At 48.5% G+C, this 18,202-nt stretch overlaps 1 protein-coding gene across 21 annotated transcripts in view; it reads right to left on the bottom strand.

The window, feature by feature from the left end:
- LOC139755367 (uncharacterized) overlaps positions 1-18,202 on the bottom strand; it is an 876,210-nt gene that overhangs the window by 643,935 nt on the left and 214,073 nt on the right. The window lies entirely within an intron of this gene.

The following is an 18,202-nucleotide window of genomic DNA, read 5'->3' as shown; positions in this document are numbered from 1 at the left end:
AGTCAATTAACCCCCTTGAGCACGACGATGAGACCCTTGAGTACGACAGCTAAGCCTCTGACCTGACCTTACTGTAAGGGTCAGGTCAAGGTCCACTAACGTGAAGTGGAGGATCAGAGGTGAGGGGGACAGATGTAGCCTGCCTGGAAAGTGGTTCGTGACGGTCTGTAACGTGGGTAGGGTAGGCAACAACTGTTCCCTACAGATCATTAAAAATGGGGGACAAATTGTTTCCTTGGGGCATCGGTTCCTCAACCGTCTGTATGGGAGAAGGTTAGTCATTCCCTGCTGGTCACGGTGAGGTCTCCTTCGTGTGTGTGTGTGTGAGAGAGAGAGGACGCCACGGCCCCTCGGCAGGAACCTAGATAATCGAGGGGAATCATAAAGTCTGCAGACTTAGGAGAGCAGGAGGGAAAAACGATGAAAAACTGGGGCACTTGGGAGACAAATCTTACGCCAGATGACTTACGAGTTTGAGGATCCAAGGCCCTCGAGGCTCAGAGCAGGTGAACTGGTACTAGATTAAAACACAAACTGTTCTCCCTCGAAATGGCGATGTGGAAAACAGGTTTCTGAGAGACGATCATTACCAGACAGCTAAGTCTTAAGGCACTCTCTCCCTCCCCTTGTTGTCAGCCATTCCCATCAAATCTCCCTCATAATTATTAATAAACCACTAATATCTCTTTCCTCTTCGCACGCAAACATTTTCCTCGGCGTTCCCAAACTTTCTGAAAGTTGGGAATATATTTTTTCATCGAGGAAAGATGTAGTTTGCATAATGCCCAGGCCCCGATCCAAAATTTACATATTCACAGACTTATTCGCCATCTACCGTTGTACACAATTTGTACACAATCAATCAATTACCAGGGCTCTCTCTTCCCTAGAGGCTAGGGTCATCCATTCCATCAGGTGGTCCAAATGCTGATGAAAAACACAAATAATCGCACACAAATGCAAGTGAATGAATGTGCACCCAATCACGCAAACACAATCACATACGTATACTCGCACAAAGCAAACACAAAATACAAGAAACATAAAAGCATGCTCGCACATGAATATATAGAATAACACTTGACAACACACACACACACACACACACACACACACACACACACAGACACACACACACACACACACACACACACACATACATATATACACACACACACACACACACACACACACAGACACACACACACACACACACACACACACACATACATATACACACACACACACACACACACACACACACACACACACACACACACACACACACACACACACACACATACACGAATACACAAATACATACATAAACACATGAATATAAATACACAAACATAAAACACACAGAAAACCAATAGAAATACCTTACGAAGAGGCAATTACTGTGTTCAAGGGATGGAGCCCCCATGGGTATAGCATACTCTTCCCCCGTGCTGTAACAATGGGTAATTACCTATTACACACCGTGATGCACATGGGGAATGAGGCCCATCTGTAGCCTGAACGGAAATACACATCTCACTCTCCGGGCAGCAGCCGGCGAGTTCACCAGCAGGGGAGACACTTCAGTCATTCTACAACTGTTTCAGCTATGAGGGAACGCACCCTCCTTCAGGAGTCATACGCATGGAAACCTAAATATCAACCTATTCAATTTATGGCTGACAAAAATAGAAACCTGTTTCGGTTACAGGGGAGAAGAAAAGCTCGTTTCGGTTTCGAGGGACACCGATAACTTGCGAGAGAGAGAGAGAGAGAGAGAGAGAGAGAGAGAGAGAGAGAGAGAGAGAGAGAGAGAGAGAGAGAGAGAGAGAGAGAGAGAGAGAAGTTATAAGGTTATTCACCGTGAAACTATATGCACTCGGGCGTTGTAACAAGCAATTGTAGAACTACAGCCGAGGATCACCACAACACTGACCGTCCGGGTGGAGGGAAAAATACCACGAAAGACAACACGCGATGCAAAACACTGGATTGATTTTTTCACCATCCAGACAGTGAAAGGGGCAACCATTTCGACAGCGAATCACTGTAAATCTCATCCTCCCTCTACATCAGCGCTCCGCTCTACAGGAGTGTGTCGGATATAATTCACTTATCTCTACGACTACCCCTACCGTTACGAGAAGCATTTTCTATTTCTCTTTTATTTTCCGGGGTCTAATATTCGAACAGCAAAGCAAAAGTAAAGGAGAGGAAACACCACTTCGTTCACCCACGTACACACGGTTGTAAATACGGTAGAACACCACGGAAACAGGAGTCGGTCCATTTATCTTTTCTCCCAGGCAATAAACCTTGGGAAACTATCCTGGGGTCTGTCATAGTGGTTCATTTGTTCAACGGGGTTCCCACACATGTACGACTACGTGGCTCCCTCTACCTTCTGTTCTTGTTCGGACCATCGCCGAGGTCACTCTGTGGTTCCACTCCTTTGTGTTTTATGATGTATGGGACCCCGAGAGACTCATGAACAGTGATTGCGTGGGGCGGGGTGGATGAACATCCTATCAATAATAGATTGGTCACAGATCATGGTAATGCAGGGAAGTTCTCCCGTTCGTCAGCAGGAAGCCACTGGTCGGGAGAGAGGACACCTCTGATCTTAATCTTATAATGAACAGCTTTAGTGTTATGCTGATAAGAGTAATAATAACCTTTTTTCCATTATCATTTTCCACAATAACTACTTCCGTTTGTTTTCTTTATTTCTATGTCTTGATGAGCTTAATGCAGCTTAAAGTTCATGTACGTCTTCTGTTATCAGTAAAATGCAATTAGAATCTTTCTTTTTTTTTTTTTTTCGTTTTCCCCCACTGGATGTGTAAGACTCGAGGCTAGTAAAAATCCTTCCACATCATTTGCTCGAGTTCCAGGAAGAAGTTAATTTTAGGGCTTAATCTTCCTCAATAACTGGACGATGGTCTCGGGTTTTCCTTTGGAGTTTATTGAGGAAGTGGGTGGCGTTGGTGTCGTGTGGGTGGCGTTGGTGTCGTGTGGGTGGTGCTGGTGTCGTGTAGGTGGCGTTGGTGTCGTGTGGGTGGTGCTGGTGTCGTGTGGGTGGCTTTGGTGTCGTGTGGGTGGCGCTGGTGTCGTGTGGGTGGCGCTGGTGTCGTGTGGGTGGTGCTGATGTCGTGTGGGTGGCGTTGGTGTCGTGTGGGTGGCGCTGGTGTCGTGTGGGTGGCGCTGGTGTCGTGTGGGTGGTGGCGTTGGTGTCGTGTCTGAGTGGGTGAAAGGGCGACAAAATGCTTCATGCCGTAAGCTGGGCGGCCAGTACTGGGTCCTGTGGTTGGGTATGAGAGGCGACACAACTGGGTGTTGCAGACGGTGGTATACAAGGGGCCAGCACACCTGCTCAGCCACAAGCTGGGCGGTCAGTACTGGTCTTGTGGGCGAGTATGAGGGGTTGGCACACCCACCCCGCCACAAGCTGGGCGGTCAGTACTGGTTGCTGTGTGTATTAAGAGGGCAGCACGCCCACCCTTCCACGACCCAGACGAGAAGTAAAGGGTGTTGCAGGCCGTGGTATAAGGGGGGGGGGGCGGCACACCTGCCCAGCCGACAAGAAAAATGTTGCGCCACTGTAGGAGAAGAGGAGGTCACTTCTCACGCCGCTGCTGACGGCTAGAAAATTAGTTTTAGTCTATACGGAGTCTGCACGCAGGCACCTGGCCTGCTGGAGGGGAGGCGGCCACCCTCTGGCTCCTTGATGAATAGAACAGTGGTTCACAGGTGCTCTTATTTCCATTCTTTACCGTGTACTCCAGCTTACTGACAGCCTCCAGACCCTTAACATTTGCCTTTCCGAGTCTCTCAGACCTGTACAGATGACCGGAGATGCTCCCGCCGCGCCGACGAGTTATGGTGAAGTCTCCACAGACGAAGCCTCAGAAAATTCTCTTCCCAACGAAATGTAAAAATCTTCTCGGTACGGAAACGTTCAAAATATAACACCAGACATGCCTTGGATAGTATGAAGCAAAGAAATAGGTAGAAAAAAAAAAAGAATAAAGTTACGGGACGTCAGCTTCAATACAGAAATGAAACTCCACTCTAAATACAGACTCTCCACAAATACAGCGGCGTTAATCCCCACCGAAATAGAAGAGGCTGGAGCCTATCTGCCTCCAGTCAGTCCATCCCAATGGCTAGGCGGCTAGGCTGTTCCTGACGTCATCCTCCTCCTCCTCCTCCTCCTCCTCCTCCTCCTCCTCCCACTACTTCCCACGATGCATCAAGCAACCACCACCTGTCGCTACCCACTAAAGTTTACACAGGCGACGGAATGAATGCGTCGTATTTACAAGAAGACGAAGGAAAAGAAGAAGAAGAAGAAGAAGAAGAAGAAGAAGAAGAAGAAGAAGAAGAAGAAGAAGAAGATGATGATGATGATGATGATGATGATGAAGAAGAAGAAGAAGAAGAAGAAGAAGAAGAAGAAGAAGAAGAAGAAGAAGAAGAAGAAGAAGAAGAAGAAGAAGATGAAGAAGAAGAAGAAGAAGAAGAAGAAGAAGAAGAAGAAGAAGAAGAAGAAGAAGAAGAAGAAGGAGAAGAAGAGCCCTCTAGCGTGTTCAAGGTTAAAGTTGGGCGAAGAGAAATGCGTTCTGAAGTTTATCCTGAGCGTCCTGAGGCGGTGAGATCCAGCAGGAGTGGACACCGCTTTACTCTTTTAAGCCGTTGTTTATTTTCCTCCGTCGTATCCGTCATCCACTGAACTATATGGAGCCCCCCGTATCCGTCATCCACTGACCTATATGGAGCTCCCGTATCCGTCATCCACTGACCTATATGGAGCCCCCGTGTCCGTCATCCACCGACCTATATGGAGTCCCCGTATCCGTCATCCACTGACCTATATGGAGCCCCCCGTAACCGTCATCCACCGACCTATATGTAGCCCCCGTGTCCATCATCCACTGACCTATATAGGTTCAACAATTGCGAACTGAAAGCACGAATGACCACATCCAGTCCATAGGTCTGATACCAGTGAGGCTCAGGCAAGAACGACCACCACATAGGATTAAGAGACATTTAGCAAAAACACCCATCCACCCAAACACGAGGTGAGAGAGAGACGTCCTCCGAATGTGTGACAAACTCACTAGGTATTGAAGGACCTGGTGAAATATGCAGGACCAGTGGTGGCGACCTGAGACGAAACTAGGTCAACCTGAGGAGCCAAGCAGATGGCAGGCTCTTGAAAATATCCCCCCTTCCCCACCCCCGCCCGGCTGCTCAGTCGTAGTAGTGATGTGAGGAAATAAGAGACAGAGAGAGGTGGAGTTCAAGGACCGAATTAGGGAAAACGATTCCAATATTGTGTAAGCAGTGGAGACAAAACTTACTGACGGAATTGGTTCTAAGCTAATCTGTCTGGAGGGATTCATGATGGAAAGGATGGAAAGAGGAGACTGGGGAAGGACAGGGACTGACCTAATTATGGTGCAACGTTAATCCTCACACTGATGGATGGCCCAATCGATCAATAAAGAATTGAGACGTAACTCTAGGAAAACACCGATTTACTATCCAAAGAATTTCAATGAACCACAACACGTATACGATGATGACAATGAAAGAACAAACAGGATGGTACAGGGAAAAAAGAGACAAGCACCCCAAAAATATGGAAAAGTTCTACTATTTTGGGGAAATCTCATATTCTCATGGGGATGGAGAGTCCTGGAGACACAAGTTCTTTAAGACTGTACAAGGAAGAAAAAATAAGAGATTCCAGTATCAGCATGCTGGAAACATGCTGGATATGAAGGCGTGCTCTTGGTGCTACCTATGCCCCGTGGCGGCATCTCGTCGTAGGAAGACGAAGACGGTGTGCGTGGGGGAGGTGGGTTGGGTTTCGTGTGGGCGACCCTATGCCAGCCACAAGACACACCACAGTAACATCTCGGTAATCGATGTCGTGCAATATCTACTGCCAATACTGACTTGCCTCGTGCCCACACCCACGACTCACAGCGCGTCTAATTATATTCCTCTCTCTCTCTCTCTCTCTCTCTCTCTCTCTCTCTCTCTCTCTCTCTCTCTCTCTCTCTCTCTCTCTCTCCCCAAGCAACCGCAGCCAGAGGGAAGACCGCTTAAACACAGCCAGATTGCCTGACGGAGCACATAATAACTTTTTTTTTGGGTAGAATTATGTTATAATCCCACAAAACCAATTACTCACCACCAAGTTAATCTGCTGACGCAAAGCGCTGACGTAACTGTATTCAATGAACGTTTTTTCGGGGGGAGGGAGAAGGTGGGTGGCGCCAGGACAGGCATCAGAATGTCACAATTTAAGGTGTCGTGCTCAGAATAGGTGCCATTATGTATACTGAATCCACGTATTCATGTGGATAAAAAAAAAATGGAGGGCGAACATCAAATCATATATAGTTCTGAGCCATTTACGAAACAAGCTCTGCCATTCTCATGTGAATATTATTATCATGCTCATTATCATCATTATTATAATTATATTATTGTTATTATTATTATCATTATTATTATTATCATTATTATCATTATTATTATTATCATTATTATTATTGTTGTTGTTGTTGTTATCATTATTATCATTACTATTATCATTCTCATCATTATTCAACTCCAGGGACCCTTTCCCCAGGGATGCCTGCAGCCTCAAGGCTGCACTACAATCAGTAGCATGGAAATGACGGACTCCTATGGAATGAGAAGTTTTCCACGAGATTCATCTCTGATGATACGGCCTCACCGAAGGTTGACTTTACACTCGCTGTGTAACCATGAGCAGGTAGAGTCTCCCGCTACCCTCATGTTACGTAGCTGATAAGAAAGTCACTCAATTTACAGCATGAAAATACGACCTAAAACGCTTTGACATTCACAGTCTTCCAATCCCAAGGAAGTGGTGACAGATACAGGATCATTCGAAATACGTAAATAATCTCAAACTTTACGAAGGAGAGAGAGAGAGAGAGAGAGAGAGAGAGAGAGAGAGAGAGAGAGAGAGAGAGAGAGAGAGAGAGAGAGAGAGAGAGAGAGAGAGAGAAATCTTAACCAAAAGCAGTTTATCTAATATCAGACATTTAAAAGCCAATCCAACATCAACCAAAGTACCATACACTAAAGAAAATAAAAAAAAGGAAGCCTTAAGCCAACAGAGAAGCACCTTAAATCATGATCGCCAAACAGAAGACCTGAAAACAGAGAGTGAAACCAACAGGATACTCAGCTAACACTTAACAGAAGGCCTGAAATTTGGTCAGAAACCAACTGAAACCAACTGAAGAAAACAACACTGGACGTACGAACCCAAAAGGGAGACATGATATATATATATACAAGAGGACCTGAGACTGTGAGACCACATACCTCCCAACAGTTCCCGGAATGCCGGCCAGGACCACAATGGAGGGCAAAATGAAACACAAGGCGAGACATAATACGTCATCTACACCATTAGCCACAACGGGTTTTAAGCTCTGGCTTTACACAGTGGGAGATATATACACACACACACACACGCACCCTGGCGGTCATTACCGTCGTCTGCGACACGAGGGAACGATGCAATCTCATCGGATCTTCGTTTAATTTGTGCGCGAGACAAAGAGTGAGAAAGATCTACTGGAGGGAGGGAGGGAGGGAGAGAGAGAGAAATCTTCATTCTTATCCGGTCCTGGAGTGATTAGGGCGAGATGGTCTTGCGGGTGTCTGGGCCGACACTCGAGATGGATTGCCTTAATTAACCTGAGCCTTCGTGGGCTACAACAGAACCCCCCCTCCCTCTCTCTCTCTCTCTCTCTCTCTCTCTCTCTCTCTCTCTCTCTCTCTCTCTCTCTCTCTCTCTCCGCCTCAGACTGGATAATAAAGCGTGGGGCTCACCTACACTCCTCCGGAACATCAGCAACGCTCCGCCACCTCACCCTAGACGCGAGAAAACAAACGTCTCCGAAAAATGAACCTCGCTGCGCACATCGACACGTGATGATAAACAACTGACAAAAGATAAAAAAGAAAAGGAAAAGGAAGCCAGGGACCCGCAAATACCAGCTTTAAGCGGTGGCTATAGCCAGGGTCAGAGGGACGGGGGGCGAGTGCCGTGGGCTTCTTCCCTCATCTGCTGGAAGACATATGAGGAAATCACAGAATAGAAACATGACGTTACTAGACACCATCCTCTTCGGCTAGATGCCTCCTCCCCATCCCTGCTTCCTGACCCCCATCCCCGCTAAGACACACGGAAGCACCAACGTGGCCACAACTCACCATCATCAACAACAACAAAAAACCTTCTCCAACACCCTTGACTTAACCCCCAGGTCTCATCAGGCGTAGGGTCACGCAGGTGCTCCTGCCAGGAGGTGCGTCTGCTGCTCTTCTACCCAGCCTCACCCGCTGCGTCTGTGACCAGCCTAACATTCCGTCTTCTTTAAGCCTCGCCTACTACTACTGCGTCTGCCTCACCTTCTGCGTCCACCTGCAGGGAGCCCTTATCTTGGCCGCACTTACCTGTCTTCACCTCTGGCCTCACCTGCTGGTGCCTCTGTTACTACCGCCTCCCTGTGCGTCGCTGGCCTCACCCACAACCCTTGAGCACCTCACATCCGGCTCCTGCCTCAGCTGACTTTAGCGTCCCTGGCCTCGCGTTCCTCCCTGAGCTGGCCTCATCGCATATTTATCCCCTCAGTCTTCCCTCACGCCATTATCTCTCCCGGAAATGTGTTTTCTCTTGGCGTTTCCCGACCCAGCGTTATGCTCTCCTTGATTTCCTTGCCGATACTGTTGGTCCTGCGACTCATCTTTTATGTTCCCCTTTTCCGCCAAGCGATCCAGATGGTGAGGCCGTGCTCCCTCCCATGGACAAGATGCGGCGTTCCATAACCCAGGAACACGATATGAGAACTCTATCTTCGACGCGCGTTCGATTCCTTCGAGCTAATGTGCCGCCGACTCTCACGTCCTTATATACACTAGGAAGCCTCTAAACTCCACACGCTCCATCGGCCTACACATCCTCTCCACCACCCTCCTCCACCCTGCACGCCAAGATCACACGCCTTCCACGGATATCTGCGGTCGTTAGCAGGCACCTCACATCCTCCGTAGCTGACGTCCATTCGTCTCTGGACCTCCTCGCATTCCTATCGACTTCTTTATACGTGCGTCACCTTCCACGCCCTCCACTGGACGGATACAACCTCGGGGTTCAATACAACACCTCAGTCCCCTTTGGTTTTCGAAAGCCCTACATCCACTGTCACTCGTGAGGCGTACTAGCACCTGTGTGTGTGAGAGAGAGAGAGAGAGAGAGAGAGAGAGAGAGAGAGAGAGAGAGAGAGAGAGAGAGAGAGAGAGAGAGAGAGAGAGAGAGAGAGAATAGACGCTAGGCCTTCGTATCAGTGTTAGGTAGGCGGGGGGCCATGATGCAAGGCTGTTCACACACACAATGTGGTGTGATCATAAAACACCAGGCGGGTGGTGGCTGACCAACGTGATAGACCAGCTCTTCAATTTCTGGACGGACGCACCAACGTGCCAGGGAGTGGACATGTGCAGGACAACCACAACTACCACCAACCACCACCGCACCTGCAACCACGATATTAAAAAAAAAGAGGGAGAGAGAGAGAGAGAGAGAGTTGGACATTTCCGCTTCGTCCGTTCACGTCAGCCTCAACAGAGCCCAATGGTACATAAGCGATAGAGCCAACGGAGTTATGAAACATTTACTTCTGTCTCCCGACAAAAGATGGGGAAATCCTAGAGTTCATATAACCATTGCCAGGGGAACATACACGCACACACACACCCACACACACACACACACACACACACACACACTTGCTGCAGTAAAGGTCAAAGTGCTCTGCCTCCACCGCCTCTCATGAAAATTTATGCCACCGGACAAAAGTGTCCATCGGACCCCCTTGTAAACAAAACCTTTTCCCGCTCTTTTTCTTTCATGCGGGGGATGTTGTGGTGGGTGGGGGGGGGGAACCTCATGAAAACGCATGTGTACGTAATGTAATGTTTTCCCGCGCATAGCATTAATCAAAAGAGCAAAACTAATCTAACATAGACGAAAAAATTATATACATATATACATATATATATATATATATATATATATATATATATATATATATATATATATATATATATATATATATATGGGCTCTTCTTTACCTACATATCAACATGCTAAATTGACAGACTCAGATATGTAACATTCGTATCTGATGTTTGCTAATATGCAGGAGTGTTCTTCACTGCAAGACATCATTGGACAGGAAATGTTGAAAATCTCGCCTCTGCTGCCACCATCCGCACTGACTGCTCACTGTCGTAATCTCCCGCGTCCTTGATGGCAGGATTTCTGCGAATTTCTGTCCTTCGTAATGTGAGGTGTTGGGCAAGATATACTGGTGATATCTATAGATAAAAGCAACGCTAAATGTACTGTCGAAAGCGACGGTGCAAACCTTGAGCAAGGCGGTTCGACCCTTGAGCACGAACATAGGACCCTTGAGCACGAAGGTACGACCCTTGAGCACGAACATAGGACCCTTGAGCACGAAGGTACGACCCTTGAGCACTACGACCCGACCTTAAGGACGACGATGCGAACCGTAAGTATGGGGTGGTGACCTCTGACATGACGTTAAAGGCCAGACTATCATACTTAAAGTCGCGACGGTGTTCTCAGAGGTCGTACCGTCGTGCTCGAGGGTCATACCAGTGTGCTCATGAGGAGAGATCCAACACGTACCTTACATGGGCTGGCGGACATGACCAGGGCGGTGACTGACCCAGCCAAAGGTAGTTCACAGCTGGTAACTTCGCAGGAGTCTGCCCGGGAGAACCCATCCCTGGGGCAAAAAGCCATGTACCACACACAGAGACCGGCCTTACAGTACAATACACAGGCGTTGCTCCGTAGCCGTGGAAAGCACAACCGCACCCCACCGGCAGAACCCATCGCGCCTCCGACTGATGCAAACTCCCTCACCTGAGCGACCTCACCCAGACATTAGAAATTTGCTTACGCTTTACGAGTCTCTCTCCGATACTTATGTGGCCATTCCTCCGCCTGCGCTGAAAATGTTCACCATCGGAAATTCGACGTCTTTTCTCTCTCAAGCGGGCAACAACATCTTACACTCAGACCTCCGTGCCCCCCCCCCAAGCATACCCCCCTAAGCCATCACCAGCCCCAATCCCAATAGCTCTGCTCCATCAAACATTTGTTTCCGGCTTCATTTTCCTACTAATTTGTCTGCAGTGTTCTTATAGTTCGCTCCTCGGCGATGCGCTATCCAGTAGAAAACACACACACACACACACACACACACACACACACACACACACACACACACACACACACCTCAAAGTAAGTTGTAATTTTACTTTTTCTCAAACTTTCTGCCTCAGGTCAAGACGGAGGCAGGATGGACCCCTCATTTCCCTTCCCAGGGTACGAACAGCTACTCACCGACCGGCCATTCACAGGGCCAGGCCCCTCCCGTCAGTCAGGTGGTGCCTGCCCATCCTCGTGCCACAGGTACCTACTCACGCCGCACTCAAGACTGCCAATCACGCCCTGCAGAACTTGCCAGAGAGGGAGAGGGAGGGGCAGGAGGGCGGGCTTCACCCCTTACCTCATAACCACACCTCATCTTCACGCGCCTCTCTCTCTCTCTCTCTCTCTCTCTCTCTCTCTCTCTCTCTCTCTCTCTCTCTCTCTCTCCATAAGAAATGCATGGTCAAGGTTCGTCAGTATCATCTCCACCACGCAAAACATCACAGCTGTCCCTGCATTTCTTGCCACAGCTCCCCCAGCCTGTGATAAGAGTGTACAACTCTGCCTCCCTTATCTTCTCTCGCTTTTTGATTTGCTTTCTCGACTCCTCAGCCCGACGCCACAGACCACAGCGAAAAACCCGAGAGTTCGATTTTGTTCTGAGACCTATAATGCTCTTTCTTAATAAAACCACAAAAAAAAAAAAATCCTCTTACTTCACGCCATAACTTTCTTCCCCGTTGTTCAACATATCCACGCAATATGTAAGGCAGCTGCAGCGTCAACTCACTGTACACGTTCCAGCTGCACAGATGCTCAGGCACACCAATGTACACGTTCGTGCAGCTGGAGATATCCTCCACGAGCAGCAGCAACAGCAGGAGGAGCAGCAGACCCCAGAGAACCACCGGCAGTAGCTGGAGGAACGACCCTTGGACGAGGCACACGGGGGCTGCGACCCCTCATACCTCCTTTCCCCGCTCCAGTTCCCCGTGACCATAGCCACAACACCAACAGCATCGGAAGTACTGACATCCTCCGTAACCAGCCATGCACGACCCCCGACCTCCCCGGCTGTATCGTGCGGTCCCGTAGTTGAATTACAGTCTGGCCTGCGAGAAGGCAGTTATTAACCCACGGGGGAAGGCTAGTGATGGACGAACGTAATATGTCAAACGCACGAGTTTCGTAAAATAACTCGTCGTTCCGGGGCTTAACATGCCTCTGTCAATCCTGTCATTAAATGAACATGTTCGAGGGTCCAGACCACTGTTTTTATCGTTTGTTTTTTCGACATGAAAAATATATATGAGTCTTATTAAATAACGATAATTCAAATTCTCATGACGTATCATAATGAAAATAATGATGTGATAAAGCAGTGCAACAGCCTCAGTTACTCCAGTGTTCGATATTTCAAGTGAATAGCATCAACTAATGAAGCCAGAGGGGCAGGCGTTGTCACCACAAATCACAAACCACATCAGTAATACGGTTGAGACCCCTTGAGATCGACTGTACGATCCTTAAGCACGACGGAGAGGCCCTTGAACACGACGGTACGGGCCCTTGAGCAAGGTGGCATGAACCCTTGAGTACAACGGAACGACCCTTGGGTACGACGGTATGAGCCCTCAAGTTCGACGTACCAACCCGTGAGTACGACGGAACGACCCTTGGGTACGACGGTAACGGCCCTTGGGTTCGACGTACCAACCTTTGAGCGCGACAGCTTTCAACCTTTGCCTTGATCCTCATACACAAGGACGGTACCGTCGTGCTCAAGAGTTTGACAACAAATTCCTTTCACAGTACCCAGTACCTCAGGAAGAGGACAACACAAGGTACCTCACTAAGAGAGCAACGCCCTCCTCCCCCACCGCCAACCTTTCCCAGGTGTCCCGCTCCACGTGCCTGTGTACTTTAGCCACGACCTGTATAACTCCTACGTGTACAATAACTGCATCAGATTTGCATCTGAGTCCCTCACCTTCATGAATACCAAATGAGAATGGAATATACTGAGGGAAAGGGAGTGAGGAGGTGGGGGGAGAGCGGCAGTTAAGGCCGTCGGGGAAGAGAAATGACATATTTACTGCTGGTGAGGAGAGCATACTACCCAGGGTGACGATGTAGATGGAGACATATATATATATATACACTGGTCATACCTCATAACACCAGACCACCAGAGGACACGATTACAGGTAGGACAGACGTAAGGGCTAAATCCGGGATAACAATTACAAATACAGTCATGTGTCATACACTGCCGCTACGTGGGGAGAACCAGGGTCGTATGAACGTCTTGTAAGTCATCAGATTTACGTACAGTTTCAGTCTTGCGACTTTGGGCTAAGACGACTGTATGTGAGACACCAACAACGAGACAGGGAAGACATTCATAAAATAGAATACTTCCTCACTCGCTCAGGTCAAGTCCCAACTTCACCCAGTCCAAACCTTCTGACCTCCTGTCTTCCCATCGCACCACAACAGGGAAGCTCACCGTAAAATCCCCATAACTGGTGTGTATTTAGTGACATTACCCAGCCCTGGATTACAGTGTTTGCAGGAGGATAAGCGAGGGGTAGGGGGGCGGGCGGGCGGGGGCGGGCGTGAGAGAGAGAGAGAGAGAGAGAGAGAGAGAGAGAGAGAGAGAGAGAGAGAGAGAGAGAGAGAGAGAGAGAGAGAGAGAGAGAGAGCCCCCTGCTTACAAAAACAACGGCCTCCTCTCAACGAGGGAACCCTGCACGCTGACCTCGGAGCCGGTCTGCTTGTGCTGCCAGCCTACCATCCGTGTTCAAAACGAGGAAGACCACAACAGAAGTAATGTCAAACATCTGAACCATTTATCTATCTATCTATCTATCTATCTCTCTCTCTCTCTCTCTCTCTCTCTCTCTCTCTATATATATATATATATATATATATATATATATATATATATATATATATATATATATATATATATATAAGAAGAAGAAGAAAGGAATCTTTTCGTAATCTCTTACCTGACTCTGGCACTGACCTCCCTCACCACCCACTTGATCCGCTCACAGACGTGCCCTGGGCCGCCCCCGGCCGCTCACGACGCAGATTTCCCTCCCGCTGAGTGAGACGCACTCACGCCCAAGACGTAAACCTTTTCATATATAATCAAACACAGCCGCCTCAACATCTTTCCACGCGGGTAATGGCGATCAAGTATTCGAATATATATATATATATATATATATATATATATATATATATATATATATATATATATATATATATATATATATATACTCCTTTCGGTATACTTTATAATACTGGCGAAGGACGTGAAGAAAAACCCATTGCAAATCCCGCCACATTCACACACATAACTGTCATGCATAATACATACCTGGAAGGAAGTTCTATGAAAATATATATAAACAAGTTCTTGCCATGACAAACTGAAGGAAGTTCTATGAAAATATATATAAACAAGTTCTTGCCATGACAGTGTGCGAGTGTATGTATGTATGTATGTGTGTGTGTGTGTGTGTGTGTGTGTGTGTGTGTGTGTGTGTGTGTGTGTGTGTGTGTGTTTTGGCAAGATTACCTTGCAGCCAGACTCGTACGTATAAGGGTTGTTAACTCCTTGATTCAAGAACGACGGGTCGACCTTTTGAGTACAGTCTGACCTCTGACCTCACCTGAACTGACCTCTAAGGGTCAAAGTCAGGTAAAAGTCCCGGTCATAATACCCGAAGATCGTACCGTCGTGTTCAAGGGTCGTACCATCGTACTCAGAGATCGTTTCCGTCGCTCTCAGTGGGTCGTACAGACCTGCCCAGGGCGACGTCGTACCGTCGCACTGTCGTTCTCAGTGACTGCCTGCTCGTGTCGTTCCGTCATGCTCAAGAATCGTCCTCGAGGGAGGAGGGGGTTTCTGGGTTCTCCCGCTAGAAAGTCAGACAATAGCTATACACCATCATCTCCTTTCTCACTACCCCCGACAGTCAACGCTCTGGACTTCAAAGCAAGATTGGAAATTTGTCCTCATATCGGCGAGGAATGACTCTCCGCCACTTCCATGGCAGCAATCGCCGGGAGGCAAGCAATAGGAGGGAGGGAGGGAGGTGGCGTGGTCCAGGAGGTCGTCCATCTCGATTCTAAATGTGAAAAGGATTCTCTCGCGATAGCGAGGGAGGGAGACCCGGGAGTGACAGCCTCCCAAATTTGGAAGCCTGTGTCCAATGTGTCACACGGGAGCGGCCTTGGACACCACTCTACCGGGCCTGTTTACATTACCTTCTCGTCCAAATCACGATAATGATCGTGGTCGGGGGACCGCGCGCTGATGACGGGCTGCCGTCCCGCTGGATGGAGGCCTGTGAGTGCACGACGGTATGACACTCTGGGTATGGCACGACTTCCTCCTCTCCTTGCAGCACGACAATGCGACACCCTAAACACAACGGGACGACCCCTTCGATAAGGACGGCACGACGCTTTAGCATGAGGGTACGACTCACGCGGCACGGCTGGCACGGATCTTCAGCACCACGAAACGTCCCCTGAGCACGACGGCACGACGACTGAGCAAGAAGGCACGACTCCACGACTTTTGTGTGGTGGCCAGGCCTCAGACATAGGCAAATATACGTTAAGGTTATCTAACAGCAAACTGAATTTATCGCATCGTCGAGATCCTGTATGCAATGCCTCTCCATTATAGTTTATAACAAGATCACAAACAAACTTAAAAGTGGAACGTAAATTATAAATCTAATTATCGAGGCAACGGTAAGGTAAGGCTGGGGGGATGGAGGGAGTGGGGAGGGGGAGCCTGATTTGTGGATGGTCTGGGAGGGTGCGGGTGTGGAGGGAGGGTAGGAGGATCGAGGTCAGCTCCCTTGGGGTGGGAAGGAAGTGGGGTGAGGTGCTCGGGACGGGTGAGTGGAGTGGTATGTGGACCGAGGGTTGCTGGGATGGGATAGATGGAGGAAAAGATGAGAGAAGGGAAGGGGGGGAAGATGAGAAGACAAGAGGAGGAAGAGGAGGGAGAGACAGACGCATAGATAAGTAGATCTAGGCAGATGGTAGATCTATTTACTACGAGTGCCATGAGGAAGGGCAAGGGCGTAGCGACGAGAGAGAGAGAGAGAGAGAGAGAGAGAGAGAGAGAGAGAGAGAGAGAGAGAGAGAGAGAGAGAGAGAGAGAGAGAGAGAGAGAGAGAGAGAGAGAGAGAGAGAGAGACGATGGAAGACACCCCCAAGTCCAAGGAAATTTTTCTGCAGTAGTTTCGACGAGAAGATAATGTTGATGGTCGGGGTTGGGTGTGGTGAGAGCCGGGCGGTATAACGTGTCACTCGCGGGAGATGTGCCTCACCTTGCATCGTGTGGCGGACGCAAATGGTGTTGATCTAACATGTACCAGTAATGTGCTGAACGCTTGGTATCAAATGATTGACCGAAGTAAAGACAGATATTCATCTGTTCGACCAAGACTCACTCCACGCGCACCCCACCATCACAGCCTATCAAAACCAAGAAGTGACTTGGCCTTCAGCCAATCACATTCTTGCTATGTAATGTCTTTTTAAACCTCATTTCGCGTCTCAATTTGACTTATTCAATGGATAATCATATACTGTGTTTATGGTGTCCTTCTGCCTAACACTTCTCGCGCAATATGGTGATGTCCACACACAGAATACTCACTAAAAGAAAACTTACTGGCGTATTGTTACACACACCAGAGTCAATGAGTCAACCTATACATCTGAACTGGCTGGCCACAGCCAAGAAATGTCACACACACACACACACACACACACACACACACACACAAGCACACACCTGCTGGTGACGCCCAACACCCTGACTGACGAGGGCCAAATCGAACCATCAATAATTTACATACAAAGCTACTGCGTGGTACAAGATTAATGAGGGGGCCCCCCCAACACTTGAGAGACCAACATGTCCCACGACAAAGAAGGAGAGAGAGAGAGAGAGAGAGAGAGAGAGAGAGAGAGAGAGAGAGAGAGAGAGAGAGAGAGAGAGAGAGAGAGAAGGGGGAGGAGGGAGGGAGGCATGGGATCAGGTGAGTGTCAGGTGTCGAGTGTACCTCATCCCTCAGCAAGTTTTACGAAGCTCTCCCGGGGCCCAATGCACCCCACACCCTCACCACTCACTCACTCACTCCGAGGTCAGCCTCACACACACACACACACACACACACACACACACACACACACACACACACACACACACACGCCTCTGATGAAACCCTGAAGTACGCCTGTGATGTTTTTATTTACGAAAAAGGGAAAAAAGAAAACACGAGATACAAGGTGTGCTGTGCAGCAGCAGGAGGTGGCCAACACCATGCAGGGTACGTAGCGATACTCGAGTCGACACCCCAGAGGGAACACCAGAAGATACACAGTTTCCCGCGGGTTTCAGCACAGAGGAAGAGAAGAGGAGGAAGAGGACACATCTTCCAGTGTGTTTCTGTAAGAATTTACTCAACATTCTCCCTTAAACAAGTGGTCAACGCTGGCATCTACCCGATCTCTTACTGGCATCTGATTCTCTGATCCCTACTGACACATCCATTAATAATGATAACTAGATTTACTAGGTACTAGTTATTGATCTATGATGTTATGAGACGAATATGAGCGAAATCTTCCACTGCTGTGGTTCAGTTGTGCTGACGTTAAGGAACAAGAGAGCGGGTAAAATGGGAGTTTGTGCAGAGTTACGGGAGATATGAGGGACGAGTCACTGTGGAGGGAAGTCACTACACAAGGCACTGGTGGTGTTTCCGAGGTGCTCGTAGCGTTCATCCACATGTGGGTACGTCCTACACGTGGGTGCGTCTTGCACGTGGGTACGTCCTGCACGTGGGT

This window comes from Panulirus ornatus, chromosome 19 (assembly GCF_036320965.1).
Source record: "Panulirus ornatus isolate Po-2019 chromosome 19, ASM3632096v1, whole genome shotgun sequence".
NCBI lineage: Eukaryota > Metazoa > Arthropoda > Malacostraca > Decapoda > Palinuridae > Panulirus > Panulirus ornatus.
This window is presented reverse-complemented; position numbering and strand designations above follow the sequence as displayed.